The 12,257-nt window shown below is 41.6% G+C and overlaps 1 protein-coding gene across 3 annotated transcripts in view; it reads left to right on the top strand.

Moving 5' to 3' along the window:
• The first annotated feature begins 5,111 nt into the window (after positions 1-5,111).
• The window catches only part of ASAP1 (ArfGAP with SH3 domain, ankyrin repeat and PH domain 1), a 157,536-nt gene continuing 150,390 nt past the window's right edge, over positions 5,112-12,257 (top strand). For 2 of the 3 annotated variants that reach the window (XM_074887954.1, XM_074887934.1), the window contains exon 1: positions 5,114-5,466. The gene's annotated coding sequence lies outside the window, so the exon portion shown is untranslated. Of the gene's footprint in view, positions 5,467-12,257 lie in introns of all 3 variants that reach the window. The other variant, XM_074887925.1, reaches the window with a different exon arrangement.

The raw sequence follows: 12,257 nt of genomic DNA, 5'->3' as shown, positions 1-12,257 counted from the left end.
TGATAAGTGATTGACAAAAATTTTAGCACTAATTTTTATGTATGTGTCTATTCTTCATTTGTAAAAAGTGCTTAAAATTATTGCTGAGATGAATTCCAAAGACTCAGATCATGAGACGCTTACATTTCTTTTTTAAAAAAAATCTCATAATTGCTAAACCGATCTGGTGATCAACTGCGGGTTTGTCATAGTGTTTATTAATGTCTGGAAATCATGTGTTGTGTTTGTCATTTAAATTTTCTGCAACAAACCAAAGACAGCACACTGAGGAGGCATCTTTTTCACCCAGAAGAAGGAAGCTGGGGAAGACTTTGGTGACAAAGGGAGAACAAGCCTGGTGTGATGCTCAAAGCACATCCAAGGTGTCCTCCAAGCCAGCCCTTTCAGCATAACTGATGGCCTGGAAACCGACAGAGAACAAAGCAGAAAGACTCAGAAATTCAAATTTCAGCCTTTTCCCCACACAGCAGCATTTCATTACTACTGGCGTTTGTGGTGTATAAATCAACGTATAGTTGCCTCTGAATGTTACCTGGAGTTTCCATGTATCTCTGGCAAAAGCTGAAGCCAGCAGCTACACCCACACCATGGGGACATCTTTAGGTGACAGCTGTTTTCCTTAGTTCTCTTTAATGATTATATTTCTATACAGCATATTTTGAGCAGATCTGGTTAAAAAAATTGTTTGAACATGTGTTTGGTTTCCTCTTTTCACATGCCACCTCAGAAAAAAAAAAAACAACAGGGGAGAAAAAGAGGACTATGAAAAAATTCCCCTTTTTTGCCATTGCAACAAGGGACAATGAATGAAAATGAGACGCAAAAAAGGAAATGCTCTGGATTTTTTTTTCCTATTTAAAAAAGACTATAAAAAAACATAAAACCAGTTGAAAATTAAATGTGCACAGCCTCCTGCACATTGGTACAGCCTGTAGTTACTACCAAGGGTCAAGTGCTTCTTGTCAAGGCAGTTTCTAATGCCTCAACCTTTTCGTAACGTCAAGAGGTGCTATTTGCTTAATAAATATACAAACATGTCGTTAAACCTGTTAGAACACAGTTTCTGCTGTATTTCACTGAATGAACAGTGGGAAAAGTGGCAACATTTCTCGTGTAATGTAAGAGCACATGGTTTGCTGCTGGATGAAGGGGGCTCGGTGCTTTTCCTCATGCGACATTGCCAGCAGGGATGCTGATCTCAAAAGTAAACCTCCTTGACTGCTCATGTAGGAAGGAGCGGACTAGTAATAAAATTGGCAGGGATCTCCGAGCAAACGTTAAAATTGAAAGCCAGTGCACAAAGAGATATGTTTTGTAGCGCAGCAAGAAGTCTCTAAACCAGTTAATTACTGAAGTTTTGCAAGAAAAATAGTGTTTATAGCTTATGGTAAGTTGTGTCAGTGTTTATGAAATCCTTTTGGTTAGTGTTTTCTACTAATTTTCTCTAATGTTTGCTAAGTTTTAGCATATGTTGTAAATCCAGATAGAGTCACAGTGTGAATGGGGGAACTTTGTTTAAGCATGTCACAGTATTTCTCTGGCATCCAGTTTCTAGTAGCTACTGAAGTCTAGAATTGCTGAGCACACGGGGCTGTCCATGCTCTAAAGGGAAAGTAAATTAGTTTCACATGAATATATTAAGTCATTTTTTTCAAGCATGTAAAGCCTCAGGGTGACTGAAGGGTGAATAATGACAAAACTGGGACCTGCGATTTCTTTCTCAAAATATTTTAATTATTCTGTTGAAGTCTTCTCCAAATCCAGTAAGTAGGGCAGTGAAAATTAAAGAACTGATCTTTGTTTCAAATCTATAGTGAAAAAAAAATTCCTATTTATAATGATAAGGCTTGTTATTGAAACACGAAAAATAACAGATTTATCATTAACCTATGAGGCCCCAAGCTCTTTCTCAAGCATTTTGTTCACAATCTCAATTATAATTTCATGTGCTTTATCTTTCACATACATTTAATCTTTAATGAACTGATTTGTCTCAATTCAGTAGCTACAAATTTCCTTGTGGAAGAAGTGAGAATTTTGTTATCAGCTCTAGGACTACAGAAAGTTACATCCTGGGGATATAGAGCAAGTGAGAAGAAAGCTCAGCTGCTGTGGGTACATCAAGGGTAGATGTGATGGAGGGGTTTTTTCCAATTTAAAAGCAAGCATCTTCACAGCTGTATTGAGTAAGGCCACCGGCTTTTTTTCCTCAGGTGATGGTGGATTTTTTGCAGCTGCTGTGCCCTTTCAGGAATCTTTATCCACTTTGTAGCTTTGATAGCTCTGCTGGCCTGAGTTAGAAGTTTTCTCTTTACCCTGTTTCTGTTGAAATGTTTCTGTATGGTTTATTTTTGTCAGCTTCATTATTCTACCTACCATGCTATCCCTGTTCTCCCTTTTACCAAGACTGACAATAACACCTTTCTGTAGAGCTTTTCAACAGAAATTTCTCATCAAATGAAACTTTTCACAATAAGCACAACCTTTTTTCAACATATTTTTAACTAAAAAACCAGAAAAGTATAATACTTTTTGTGGTTCTGTATGGAAATCGTGCAGCTGTTTTATAAACTGGTAGTTTACCAATGAATTTTTTTTTACCCTTTGAAATTTTTCTAGACAAAAAACCAGTTTTGCAGCAAGCACTTGATCTTCTGCTTACAGCCTATTGAAGGTAGCTGGAGGATGCTGGTCTTTTTAATTATTGCTTTTCCCCTCTCACCTTGACCTAACTGTGCCCTGGCAGGGAATGTTTGCCTACCTCTAACTGATTTACAGCAGATGTTGCTGGTAATAAATTATATCCCACTTCCCCCAGTTCCTTTTTTCCTAGAGCTGCTTGAATGTTTTCAAATGAAAAGTCTCTCAATCTTAAAAGGCATTTCTTTCAAAATATGTATTTTGAGGGTTTATGAATATTTTCTCCTTTTCCCAGCTGCACTTTATTCTTTTCCTCTATTTTTCCTTTCCTTTTGCTACTGGAAAGAGTGGCACTAAGGGGAAAATACAAGAAAAGGAAAGGTGAAAAAAACCTGTGACAACAGAAGAACTTCCATGGAAAAAAAGTGAATAACTGAAATAGCTCACTGGCAAAGCACATGGAACAAGAAGAAAAAAAAAGTCCAACCCTGACATGTTTTAATTTTTCCCTGTTTTTCCACCAGTTGCCTCCTGACATCATCAAGCAACCATTTAGTACTTGTTTCACGTAGCACGTGCTAGGCAAGGGGAATGACTTCATGTTTCTAAAGCCAAGCCTTTGTTCTACCAGCTAATTGCACAGATGCTGCTGCCCGTGCTCCAGCCATACTCGTAGGGACCAATCTCCATCACTGGCCTCACGCATTCTAAAAAGTAGTAAAAGAATGACAGGCAACATGAGGACCCAACTTGAAAGATGTTTCTTGGCTCAGAACTGGGTTGGAAACCAGGGGAGATTTCCTGAGGCAGGGATGCCCCAAAAGCCCCATTTTTCCATTCCAGCTCTGCTGCCAGGCTCCCCATGGCGTCACTTGGCCAACACAACCTATCTCAGTAGACCAGGCATGATTTCCAAGCCTGGCCACTTCCAGGGAATGCTGTAGCCGATGCTGGTTTGCCAGAGCTTCTGTCTGAAATAATAAGCACTGTAAGTAGTAGAAGGTGCTGAAGGAAGCCTTTTCCTATAGCTCTCCTATTTTGTTCCTAGTGGGTACCTTAATATAATGATATAGGTTAATATTGCATGTGGGACTTACATTAAGGCTATTTCAGATGAGCTAATTGTCAGTGCCTTAAGCAAGGGCACCAGTCAGTGGATATTACCTCTGTGTCTAATTACTTCCAACAGCAAATGGCAAAGTGAAATTCAAGGTACTAATTTTTATCATTTTTTATCGCTATCCTAGGAGAACCAGATAATCTGAAGACATGATATTTTCTTTCCAAAATGCTTTAGGCAGGACTGTCCCAAAAAGTCAATTTTAAGAGAGAAGAAGCGTTTTTGGAAGTAGGCCCTTGCCTTAGGAGTCAGTAACCTCTGAAAAGCAGTGAAGCCTGCAATTGTCCTCCCACAGAAAACACAGTGAAGTCCCCATCCTCCAAACATGCAGGGGCTTAACTGTGTGTGTGTGTGTGTGTGTGCGCTTGTAGTCCTATGGATTTAAACTGGACAACTGTCATGTAAACTTCACTTTACTAATCACATCTGTGGGAGCAAGGGCTCAGCTCTACTAAATATTATTGCTGCTTCTTGTTTTTGTAGCTAGCTAAGAGTTTTACATTAATAGTTTAACCAAGGTAGTTCATATAACAGAAATCAATTAAGAAGCCTCAAAGAAAAAAGTGATGTTTTTAATGATGCGGAGTGAACCACAAGACACAAAGAGCAATGTCTATATTCCAGAAACAAGCAGCCAAACAGGCTTCATCTCACTTTTACTGAGGACTGCAGAGTTTGATCCTCAATTCCATGACAAAATGGCATAAAGGGAGTTTTGAGACTCCCCCTGTTCCTTTTAGAATGGTCTCCCTCTAATTTCTAAGGTGCTCCCTCAAACCTTCTGCAGCAGCCCTGGAGTAAATCATCACTGATACCCTGCAAGTATCTCACAGACAGCCATATAAATCTTGTGTTACAGCAAAAGAGAGGGGAAAAAACAGGTAAAACTAATTCAGGACTACCACAGTTGGTGGCACACAGGCGTTCAGTCAGGTTGCCGTTGCAGTGCTCAGGGTGCAATTTCATCTCCTTCTCAGAGGAGGAAAATCATACACTTTTTAACTAAAGCATCACTATGTAGAAATAAAGTGAGGATAATATCCTTGCCAGAGCAGCGGGGGAAGGAGAGGGCAGGGTTGAACGCAGGGCTGCTTGCTGCTCAGACTTTGGAGCGCTCAGACTTTGGAGCTCCCCAGGGCAGCTTGTGTTTCCAGGCGTTGCATATCTGATTTCAGCCTCAGCCATGGGCAGGCTAAGGGTTAACGGGAGACGCTGCACATTAACTGTATCTGTGGAGATTATGGCATGTTTATCCAGTGTTCAGATTTCCTGTCTGAGTGTTTGGATTTCCTGAAATCCCTGCTATCAGCCCAAGTGCTGTCCACTGAGCAGACCTTTTTCTCTCTCTTCCCCCCCCCCCCCCCCCTTTTTTTTTTTTTCTTTTTTTTACTTTGCTCACATGGTAGGTTTTCCTTCCTGCTCTCTTTCCAGTTGTAGTGCCTGTGTCTCCTCACCGGTCAGGACATTTATGGATGCAGATCAACACTCTTAGACTCCAGAACTCTGGGGATCGCCGTACATTGGATTTCATTTTTTATTATTATTATTTTTTTTCATTTTATTTTATCTTTTTGTGGCAAGAAGATCTGAAGAAACATGCTCTTTTTCAGCTGCCTATGGGAGAATATGTTTTAGTCTGAGATGGAATAATGGCCTTAGGTTTGAGGACCAAATCTGGAATGGGAATTCAGACTTCACGCGTCCTGGTGAGTTACAGCGCATTGGGGCTGAGCGTGGTTGGTAATGAGCAGCTCTGAGACAGGGACAAAGGCTGAGCGTGTCCATTCAATGTGGCTGCTAAGCAAACTGCAAAAAGCAGATGGGTGAAGCTGAAGTTAGAACTTTTTCCAAAAAAACAACTGAAGTCCATTTTTAACTCCTAAAAATACATGCTGCTCTACAGCCCAGATAACATCTAGGTAAACTTCACTGTAGCAAAATGTATAAGGCCAGATTCTGCGAGTCCTGACTCATGTAAGTAACTTTTACTCATGTAAACAACCTCAGTGACTTTAAAAAGAGCTCATGTAAGAAAAGACATGCAGAATGGGGCCCCCACTGAGTAAACTGCAATGTTTCAATCTCTGCAAAAATTAATCTTAAAAGAAAAATGAGAATTTTCTGAGTCTTTGCATGTTTCCTTGGCCTTTTACATTTTATTGTTGATATAGATTTAAGTTTTAAGAAGAATCCATGTACCAACTATTTCTCCTATTGTCTCTTAAATAAGTTTGCAGTAGGAGTGAAAACGTATTTCATGCAGCAATGTTCCCGGAGGCCAGAAAGGGGCTTTCTGTTGTTGGAGGGAAAATGCTGAGTGCTATGCTGCTCTGAATGAACTGGAAAGCTGCATTCAGGCATGAGGCTTAGCTAAGGTTTTAGCTTCATTTTTGGATGTGGGAGTCCATGATGGCATTATTAGTTGTAGGTGGTTTTAGTTAAACTGCAATCACAAATGCAACGAGTTGACCAGTCTCAAAATCAGTGACTCAGCATTTGAAAATAAAAAGCCTTCTTTTCAGACCTCTTGGAAGCAGATTTCATTGCTGGCACCCATGAAAGTGTTGCTGGAGTAAGATGTGGAAGATAAAGCATCACCACTGTTGCAACTTTTGTTCTGTCCCATAGCTGGAGGCTGTGGTTGCAATGAACAGTCCTGAGCTGCTGCTCCTTGGAGCTGCTCCAGGGATTCGGTTCTCTAATTTTAGGGAAAAAAGCTTGATTCAGAAATTGCTTAGATGTTAGGAAACATCTATAGGGAAAACAGCTTTCTATAGTAATTTTACTTTAGCCCTGATTTTCATTAGACTATTGAAAATGTCCTGAATCCCAGTATGTAATACTGCATGTCAATCAAGATACTTTAACATTTAAATTCTTGGAGTTTAGCAGGACAGAATACTTTCCTTTTTTATACCAATAAAGGGAAAGAGCCATTTTCCAAATTCTTTGCAGAGCTTCCAAATCTGAAGTATTAAACTAATTGCCTGGTGTGCCAGCTTTCCACACAATCCTTTGAATGTGATCCCACTGCTCTTCTTCAAGGTTTTCTCTGGTATCAGTGGAAGGTTTGTGTTAGACCAGCCATGTCTTTTCTGCCTGCAAGCCTTCAGGAATTCATTTTTAATTATTAACATGGGGCAACACTGAAACTGATGGCGTTTTATGCATTAAAATGTTGGTTCTTGCTGTGTACATAGGTTTGTACTCTGCATTGTAGGGGACTGACTCCAAAAAACATGAAAGAGAGGACAAGGAACCCCTCACCTGAGTTAGACTGGACCATGGTGCCCTGCCTTGCAGTTAACATGTAATTTGGTGATCGGTGGTCACAGATGCGATTAAACTGGCTACAGCAGAAATGTACTCATCTCAAAGCTGGCAGAAGAGTCCAAATGTCACCCATGATCGGTGAGCCAAGTAAAAACAGAGTATAGATGAGGACTGAGGGGAAATACGAAGACATGTCTAGGTCTACCCAAATATCTTAGCTTTGGAAATTTCATCGGCTTTCCAGTGAGTAGGAGGCTTAGGTCTGGGTCAGTTGTGGGTTTTTTTTCCCCCTTTTTTACAGGACTATCAGAAATTTCTGGTCTCAGTCATGTTGGAAATGCTATGGGAATAGCTTTTCTGGTGGTATTTTGGTATTTCCTCTTCTGCTCACACCCAGACCAGGAAGTGCAGAAGCACAACCTTCAGCTCATTGTGTACATGTTTCTTTTTATAAACCTGAATTCTCTTCCCTCCCCGCCCCCCCCCCCCCCCTTTTTTTTTTTTTCCTGACAGCCCTCACATAGGTTTAAGGTTCTGTTTGAGTTAGACTGTGGGAATTTTTTATACCTCTTCATATAATTAAACTAAGCACTAAATAGTTCCTTAATAAGCGATTAGCACATTAGTTTTGAATTATCTAAGTGCAGTATTCTCAACTCAGCTACCCATGGCCAATACTGTTAATGTGCCAACATGCCCCAGTAACTGTTCCTGTGGGCATTTACTCCTGTATCTTCAGCAGCATGAGGACTAACTGGCCTATCTACTCAGTTGCCCATGAAAGAATTCTGCAAAAGGTCATTTTTTTTGGTAACCGCCTGCATCATTAAACTCTCTAAGATTAGACACTTCATGCTTTAATGGTCTTTCCCTCTCTCATTTTCCCTCTCTGCATCAGTGAGGAGGTTCAACTCATGCGCCCTCACTCCATGTGTCCAACTCATTCACCATCACGACTGCCAGTCCTCCTGCCTTTCTTGCTGTTGTTGGGAAGTACAGATAAACAGTTTTGACAGGCTAACTTCATACACACAGTGATGTTTCTCTGCTCAGATGATAAATGGACCAGAGGAACTAAACCACTTTCACTGAAACTGTTCCCCACATCCAAAGCTTTTAACCCCTCCTTTTCATGCTGTTTTCCACAAAAAGCAAAGAATGCAATTTTGTTTCATACCTGAGCAAAGCAGATCATGTTTGGATTGCAGCTTTTCCCTCAAGACTCTCCAAGCCACCTTGCAGAGTCTTTAATCTGCCATTTTAGAAATTAAAATAAGATGGATCTTAAAGTTGGCCCATGGCAAAATAATTATCTGTATTTCCACTTGGGTCCACTTTCATGAGCGCTACATGAAGAGTGATGCCAATCATGTTTGGAAACTGTCCCCATGTAGGATTGGGTTTGTAAGACAATTTGCTCCTCAGTGGCTTCATAGTCCTCACAAATACAAGGAAATGCAAGCAAGGGGAAGTTAATTTATTTCACTAAAAAACTGTAATTTAAGATGATTTAAGTAGAGGCAGTGGAATTACTGAGGGCTTTGGACCTCTGTGCTTGTTTTGGGGTGTTTGGTTTTTTCATTGCTGTTGGCTCTAAGTCTCTCTCTTGGGCTTTGGGGAGCTGCAGTGCTTCAGAGAGAGGGCATGAGGTGGGGGAGGGAATGACAGTATAGTTCATTATTTCAGACACTGATTAGCAGCAGGGCTCAGCCTGGACCACATATCGCTCTCCTCCCGTGTGGTACCCACAAGCCAAGCTCCATCCATTATGACAGGGTGTGATGTGAAGCTCCTCACTCTGTAGCCCCTGAACCCCAAAGCCAGGTTCAGCCCCCCCTGAGAAGCAGCGATGCTTTTCATGTATCCTCCTCTATCTCAGCTGGAGTTAACAAAATCCATCTGCCTCTGTGAGTCAGCAGAAAAGTATTCAGCTTTTATAAGAGTTAAGGGACATGGGATAGGGCAATGTCTAAGCGCAGAAGTCTTCCCCTGGCTTGGTGTCTGCACGGCACACACGGAGAGGAGGTCGAATTTTCAGTTCTCATTCACCAGATGAGCTGATTACACCAGTGGAGGACTTGGCCCGTGGCGTATATGTCCACGGCTGCTGAACAAGGCTCTTTTCATCAGCAGTAAACGCGAACAAATGTGCAAACGGCAACGATCAGTGCACACTGTGACGCAGTGGTTGCTAGCAGTTTGGAAAAGTCAAAAGAAAACTCTATTTTCTTCTCATCAAAAGCAAAATGAGGAAGCCTCCCCCCTCCCCTTCCGCCCCCACCTCTACCACCCTGGCTCGAGCAAGTTGATCCGTAGGTATTTGTGTGGGGGTTTGTTCTCAGCGGTTAACCACATAACAATTTGAAGCATGTGGCTAACTCAAAAGAAACTGCCTTTAAATGTTTGCAGACTGTAATTGCGTTAGGGAGAGCAGAGCCCTGGCCAGGGGCTGCTGGCCATCCCAGGGGTTGTGGCAGGAAGCCCTGAACATCCCGCAGCAAGGTCCTGTGAAGAGGGGGAAAAAACTGATTTTATCTCTACAAGCTTCTCTTCTTGTCAATGCTCTGCAGCCAGGGCTAGATGTTCCCCACCTTCTGTTTTATGTCTTTATTTGGTGTGTCAGGGTGAAATACCCGGCAGGAAGCAAAACGGAGAGAAAAGGGGTGGCGATGAGGGTAGGGCATTTCAGCACGCAGCTTTCATAAATAAAGCTAGAGGAAAAATAACAAACAAATTAGAGAAGCTTTGCCACAAGGCTGAGTGTGCTTGAGACCCTTGGGCGATCCCCAGGGGAGGTGCTGAAAGGCGGGCAGTGTGGGGCTGGAGATCAGGCTCCAGGGAGGAACGGCAAGGAGCAACCCTGCTCGGGGTGGTAAAACATCCCATTCGAGCTCTTCCATCCGTCAAACATGAATTTGTTGGGCAGGGAGGAAAGGCTGGAGGGAGGTAATGTGCGAACAAGACATGAGCAGTTGTGCTTGTGGGGGTAAAGATCCCAACACCCACATGGTGCCACAGCGCTCGTTATCGCAGAGCCATGGGGCTACACTAACATCCAGTTTTAAAGAATTTTGGGCTTAAAGAAACTAATAAAACTGAAGATTGCAACATTTCCCCATGGGAGGACATGCCCGTGAGACATTCTGCAAGTGGTTTGTCTTGGGCTTTTAATTTCCATCCATTTACAGTGCATCCTTAGTCCATGATTAGGAGACCCTCTCCTTGCAAACACATGTTCCCAAGTGTTTATTGTGCAAATAAAATAGTGCAATTAATCTTCTTCACCCAGCTGCAAGCCTTGTTTGTAATTCAGCAGGTAAAAATACTTTATCTGTACGATCACAAGAATGGCCCCTGATCCAGGAAAGCAAATGACTTTCAGAGTGTGGCCTTAAGGTTGAAAATTCAACCTGCTTGGGAGAAAGGGCAAATAAGGCCTTGGCATGTCTCTTCTCTCTCAGTTACAGCAGCTGGAGCTGTGGCCTTCTGGCACAGGGATGGAGTAGGATTGCAGCTAGAAACCAAGCTGTGCCCCAGGGTCCTGGGAGGATCCGCAACCACATGCATTTCTCCATATCTATTCTCCAGTCTGGAGAGAAAAGAAATCAGCTTTTAGTGAGTGGCTGACTGAGACCCCTGGGATTACCACCTTGTGGCACTGCTTTCCGATGTGACCACAGGCAACTCACTGCATGGCACTGCCCAGATCAGCAGCAGGAGAAGCATGGCTGGCTTCCCCTTTCTTCTTGTTCATCCCTGGAGTAGCCAGAAAGGAGCATGTAAGTGGGAAATACAGGTCACACAGCTGATGTGCTCCTCAAAACTACTGGGGCAAGAAGAGGGAGATGTCTGCTGCCAAGGCTGGTGCAGCTGCATGCCTTTTTTATAGCAGTTGGCCAAATGCATAGAAAGCAATTTTGTTCTGGCCAGAACTGCCAGCCAGAGAGGCAGCAGGACATCTCAGGCACTCAGACCAGTCTTATGGTATCTAAGATTCAGCATTAACACCAAGCCCTTAGCATAATATTATGGTTCTATAGAAGAACATAAAAACATCTGAGCCAACACTTCAGGTTCCTGTCTCCGGCAGCGGCTGACATATGTGTAGGATGCAGGAGTTGAACAGGGAGGACATGTAGCAGTATTTTTCCAGATTATGGTCCCAGCTTTCCACTGTCTAAGCTGGAGGACTTTCTGAGTCAGAGCTCATGCTTAGGATGTACCTGTCCTGCAGATATTTGCAGCATGGATTTGTAGGCTTTTTTCTACTTAAACTAATAGACATTTTAAGCATCTAAGCATCCATTAAAAAAGGCTTATATGTATACAGCAAATTGGTAGAAAAAAAGGCATAGACAAATTCATGGAAGAAATTTTTTCCTGAATTTACAGTTATTAAATCATTACTGACAGTGAGGGTCCAATCCTAGTCTCCTACCTGATTTATAGTAGTGCTACAAACTAAATTTAGTGGAAATATTCCAGATTTATTTGTGAGTAAATAAAATTATGCCAGCACCATGGAACTCGTTTATTTTATCTAAATACGTTTATTTTATCTAATTTAGTGTTGAACTATATTGCTACTTTCCTTCTGCATTCAAATCCAAGCAGTTCAGTAGTGACCCAAATTAACATACTTACTGATATAATCATTTACTTAATGGTATATTTCTCATAAAATGTGTAAGACTGCATTCTCTGCTGATGTGGGATACTGGCTCCATCCATCTGATCAGAGGCAAGTTGTAGGTGCATATCATTTAATCATTATTTCAGTAGGTGTCCTTTTATTCCTGTTCATAATTAGTAGCTGAGTACTTAGTAAAGCTTGTCAGGATCAGAAATACCTACAATTCAGTAGTTATCTATATTCATGAACAAAGAGGATCTCTACCTCAGTAGAATATTTTTTGCAGATTTTTTTTTAAAACTAATGAGTACCAGAATTCTACATTAAATGTAGAGCTTTTAAATTATTATCAACCAGCAGGGCATAATTCTGATCTTACACTTGTCCTAAATTAATGTCACAATCTGACTCCAGATTTAATCGGTGGTAAGATAGGTCTTAGCCAGAATCCCAGATCTCACGGGGTCATTTAAACTATCATTTTTATTTTCTGTGTTTATGAATTTGTGGTTGAGAAGGAGCTGTCATGTTCACTTGTTGAGCAGGATGGGGTTAAAAATCTACTTCTGACCCAAGGTGATCTACAGCTGG

This window comes from Strix uralensis, chromosome 1, assembly GCF_047716275.1.
Source record: "Strix uralensis isolate ZFMK-TIS-50842 chromosome 1, bStrUra1, whole genome shotgun sequence".
In the NCBI taxonomy this organism is placed as follows: Eukaryota; Metazoa; Chordata; class Aves; order Strigiformes; family Strigidae; genus Strix; species Strix uralensis.
The sequence above is the reverse complement of the archived record's forward strand: the minus strand, read 5'-3'. Positions and strand labels throughout refer to the sequence as shown.